Genomic DNA, 5,738 nt, shown 5'->3' with positions numbered 1-5,738 from the left:
TATTTTAACAGAACATTAAGAAATAATGTTTTACAACAGGTTGTAAATAATAGAATGTAATGTTTTTTTTTATCATTACAAGCAAAAACATTCATAACGTTATTGGGAACTTTCAAGGAACGTTCTTAGAACCTTTCTCTGTGGTTGAGCATTGTGTTAGCATCATAAAACGCCATGGGTTCAAACAAGGGAATGCACATGCGGATAAAAAATGTATACTTTGCATTGCACTGTATGTTATTTGCCTTTTTCCGTAAATGTGAAGATAAATGTAAAGACAGACAGTCATTGTTTCATTTTAAACCAGTTCTATTTTAAGAGAACTTAACTAGACTAAATAAAAGTGTCACAAAATTTTTAATTTTGCTATTATGATGCTGATTTTGAGGTGTTATGGGTTTTCTGGTTACAGTGGTAGTGGATCATGATCACCTCTCTAGCTTCAAAAGTAGGATGCAAAATGTATAACACCAAATCATTATAGCATAACTCCATGTAACTTGACATAATTTAAAGTCGTCTAAAGGCAGACATGATTGCGTGTGAAGTCCTATGCCAAAGACTCTCCAAATATTGCATACACATTCTTTCTGATGTGTATATTTTGTTGGTATATCCTGGTTGTTGCAGACCTGACAGTAAACTTGACTGTGAGCATCCTATCCATCAGGTATAGCTGTTTACTTGCATTACTCATTTAGAGAAATGACAGGTCAAAATTGATTTTATGGATTATATTTTCATCACCCCTTTTTGTATGTCTTTGGGACACTTGAAATATATAGCACGTATAATGTGGAGCCATAATGCGGTCACAGACTACTCCCATTGTAACTGGAAAACCAAAGAAAATCACTGTTTAAATTATAAAATTATATTTTTTGTATTAACTAAACATGTAATCAGTGTTATACGTATGTATGTTTATAATTTGTGTTATTTTAAATGTATTACTGCAAATGATTTGAAATGTGTATGTTTTAAATGTAATTTCACACAACTTCTTAAAGTATTTGAATTGTTTTAAATAAAGGCTTCAATATTGTCTCTTTGAATTAAATGTTAGCAGTATCTGTAGGTTAAAATGTAAAAATTAATTTTATCTAAAAATTATAGCTAATTTAAATATAATAAAAATGAATGTATAAAAAAAGAATAGTAGTATAGTATACAGTAGTATACTGTAAACCTGGGTTTTTTACGGTAGCACACTGTATTACATATTTACAGTAGCATTTAAATACTGTAAAATGGAAATACAGTTTAGAACTGTAAATCTTATTTACAGTAGCCTACTGGCAACAGTGTTGCCAGTAGGTTACTGTAAAAATCCCTGAAAATGTCTAACAGTGTAGGATCCATTACACCTAAAGCAATACCTCTTAACTCCATTACTAAGAAACCATTCATTTGATCATGCCACACCCCGTCCGAGTTTCATACATTGACTGCCAATTCCTTTTTTACGTTTAAATTCTTACAACTTGTCTATAAATAACCAAATACCTTGCACCTTTTTAATTGTTTTCATTATATGTGCATAAACATCAACTAGAGAATTTCATGCTAAAATCAACAAACTTTCTTAAGAAACCCCCTAAACAGTGCTTGTTAATATATCATCAGATATGCAAATATTACCAGGTTTACAAGATTTAAACCATCACGACAACAAAGTGTGTCACTTATACTATTAACTACAACTGTATTGCCTGGACATGTTTACGTCCATTCTAAGTGCCTTGTAGAGTGTGGCTTTTATGAAACAGACAATATTATTATCAGTGGTATTCAACTTCATGCCACAATTTCTTTTTTAGATTTGTACTAAGCTCAGAACATTATTTTACATGAATGATGGTGCATCTCACAGCCAGTCACAGACTACACAATGCTAGTTGGTTGCCTTTGATGTCTTGAGTCAACCTGGATGTATTAGTGTTAAGCAGTCATAGATTTGCAATGTCTGCTCTTCACTGATGTTCTTGTAGAGTTTACACTTCTGAGATTCACTTCATTTCACTTCTCTACTAAAGACATATTTCATAGGGAATTTTAATCAGTATTTGTGTGTGGTGTATTTTAATGCCTAAAGGTGCGGTGAATTAAGGAATTTTGTTATATATGAGGTCCTTAAATGAACATCCTGTAAGTTTCAAACTGAAAACATCCTTGTCACTGAAATATCAACTGTTTTTGACACCAAGCCCGGCAAGTGCCAGGTCTTGGAATGTGTGGCTCTATGATGTAACTGAGCAGTTAAAGGCCTCCTCCGCAGAGGAATGGCAATGACTACTTTTGTAGCCTCGGCCACTGGTTCGCACATGACAATAGGGAAGTGTCACGAGGCAAACTGAATAGAGCGTCCAAGCAACAAACATGTCGTTGAAGACTGCAAAAATTGTGCAGTGCCTGGTTGTGGAAGATTACAGTTGCTGCATAACCTTCCCTTGGAGTCTGATAATAGGAATGCGTGGTAGAAATTATTTTTAAAGAAGTTCCAGCTCACGTGGGTAAAACATTAATGTTTGTTCCCTTCATTGTACCGAGGATTCATTTGTAAACCAGCCACAGGAATGGTGCAGCAATCTTATGTAAGTAAAACATTTTTGTACTATGTATCACTATTGGTTTGTAAGAGATCGCTTGACATGTCCTGATTGTGTGTAACGTCTGTGTCTAACCACGCTGGAGCAATTAAGATTCTGATGCGCATTTACAGTAGGTACGTTTACATGCAACCAAATAACTTGTTTGTAATCATATTGATGGCTCAATTGTATTGAAAAACACCTTAATCAATACGATTGAGGGCGGTCGGATGCAAATTTGGATCGTATTGGTTATGTTTACCTGCACAACATTTTGTCAATCCGATTGAATTTAATATGATTGAAGGTTATGACGATACAGTTTACATGCATCCTAAACATTGCCATCTGATTAAAATGTTCGTTTACATGTACATTATTAAAGGTGCTCTAAGCGAATTCACGCGTTTTAGACCAGTGCTTTAAGTGGCCCAAAAGAGGTGCCGGTACTCTTATTTTTATTTATTTATTTATTTATTTTGCTGACTCAAATCCTATCTGAGGTAACAACAACTATTGAAGGGGTTTTATATAAAGCAGTCAACAGACGACCTTGTAAAAAATAATACATATTTTTATTAGTTTGTGGATTTGCTTGAGCTCGAAAAAGCTACTGAACATAAATAAAATGTGCAAAAGGATTTTAAAAAAATACCCTTAGAAAGAGCTACTGTAGAAAGAGCTATTGAACATAAATAAAATGTGCAAAAGGTAGGTATGCGAGTAAAATTTTCAACATGGTTAAATGCTAAAACTAGCTTGAAAAAAACTTTAAAATGACACCAAGACCATTGGGCTCTATCTTACACCCGGTGCAATGCAGCGCAATGTGCGACGCCAGTGTCTTTAGCTAGTTTCGACCCTGCGCAATTATCATTTTCACGTTTAGCGCCATGTTGTTTAAATAGCCAATGCATTTGTGCCCCTTTTTGTGCCCATGGGCGTTCTGGTCTAAAACGAGGTGTGTTCAGGCACATTGTTGGCGCGTTGCTATTTTGAGGCAACTAAAATAGACTACGCCATTGACCAACTTAAACCTGCTCTAAAGTCAATAGCAATATGTTTTTTGTTATTTAAAGAGCGCATTAGTAATATGCGCCTATAAACGGGACGACAACGCAGGTTTGCTTATCACGTCAAATATGAAAGGTTAAAGGATTGAAATGTAAAAGATTATTATTGAGTCTCTTGGACATAAATGAGGACTAATTATGAGACGTTAGAAGGCGCAAAGAGCTGCTTCACCTGTAGCCTGGTAAGTAAATAAATGCTTTGCTTTAAACAAATGCATCTGTTTTTAAATGTTTTTAATGCTACCTCACGGATTTATTGTATATGATGACTCTGTACCTGTGGATATGGTAAGATGACAAACAATTTTAAGTAATGCTTAAAAAAACTTGTGACGCTGTCCAAGTGCTGAAACGTGCGAAGAGCCGTTTGTAAATTCTTTAAAAATACTTCATTTGTAACAAACAGGAGATAGAGTACAAACTTTTCTTAGATATGATATTGGATAGCCATACATTTAAAGCATTTTAAAGCCTGCTTTTACTTCCATGACTAAAAGAAAATGGGTTTTAAAGGTTTTAATAAAAAAAAACAATTTCAATACAAGTGAAAAACAACACAATTATTTAATATTAATCTTAAACTGGGGATCTTCTTCCTCCTCTTAGTTTTCAGTTTACAAAGTCCGTCGTCTAAATAGGGATTAGACATAGCGCCAGCGCAACTGGCTTTTAATGGGGATGAGAGCTGAGAAACTCATCATCACATTAGCTGTGTCCCTATTCAAAGGCTGCAACCTTTCAAGGACGTATTTTAAGACAGATTGCATCACAGTTACGCATCGAACGAATAAATCCTTAACAGCCGAGGCTATCTCAAGATTCATTGCGCGCCTGCACTGCTGCATATAACGGCTGGATATTCTAAAATAAAGAATTAAAACCTTATAAGGTTGCAGCCCTTGAATTCTCTGTGGGAAGAATTAGGAAGCTAGCATAAGGGTGCTCTGAAAAGCGGCAGGGCAGCCAAAGGATTAAAACCTGTGATATAAACAGCTGTGCAAATGAGCGTATCGGAACTCTAAAAGCACTGGGCAGCGGAGAGGTGGTGGTATGCTCAAGAGCTATATCTGGAAGTGGTGGTACTGAGTATCGGCACATACCGGCCCACTTAAAGCACTGTTTTAGACCATAAAACATTTTTTGTTAAATACAGCAAACATCTCCTCACTATCTGCTTGCTGCCTGTCCGCTGATCAAACTGTAAAAAAACGCGATCTCTGTAGACATCCTAAGCTCCACAAACTGCAAAAAAAAAAAAAAAAAAATTGTTGCCAAAACAGTGGGCAAACCTAGCACCAGAAATGATAACAAAGTGTTCCAGCCAATAAACAACAAGAGGATTAGGGGGTGGGGGATGGGCGTGTTCATGAAAGCACGGAAGGGAGGGGAGGAGCTAGCTACGCTCCGTTTGTTTGATGTTCAACATCAACAAAAAGTAACGTCACACAGATTTGCTTAAAGCGCCTTTAAGGTAGATTACTGGTGTCACGTGATGTACATTCTGCTGCGTTTATGTGTACTTTTAAAACATTAGGCTACTTAAAGCAATAAAATAGCATTGTGACTTTTGAAAAGTGTGTTTTCAACACCTATATCTGAACACAACTTAAGAACAACTTTCTTCAACTCGGTTTTTGACCTTTATCCAGAGAAAAAGCATGAACTCGACGAGAGATGCTGTCCGCAGCGAGGCGTTGCCAAGTCCTCTACTTTTTTTCCGAGTTTAGATTTGAGCTACTGTTTAAACTGTTTCCACCAGTTGTTTATTTCCTGCGGGTTCAAGATGAAAGTATTTCGTTCATTATTTATTAGTATTTGGGATGTGAATAGTCATTGAGATGCTTTTGGGCTAATTTTGAATGTCCATTTGGGATGGCTCTGATACGTGAATCTGGCAACCCTGGCTGTGCGCTTGCCAGACGTTTGGTTCGGATTCTATAGAATGTACATGTAAACCAACATTTTAATCAGATTGCAATCTTTAGGGTGCATGTAAACTGTATCGTCGTAACCTTCAATAATATTAAATTCAATCGGATTGACAAAATTTTATGCATGTAAACATAGCCAGTGT

Source organism: Misgurnus anguillicaudatus, chromosome 19 (assembly GCF_027580225.2).
Source record: "Misgurnus anguillicaudatus chromosome 19, ASM2758022v2, whole genome shotgun sequence".
Lineage (NCBI taxonomy): Eukaryota > Metazoa > Chordata > Actinopteri > Cypriniformes > Cobitidae > Misgurnus > Misgurnus anguillicaudatus.
The sequence above is the reverse complement of the archived record's forward strand: the minus strand, read 5'-3'. Positions refer to the sequence as shown.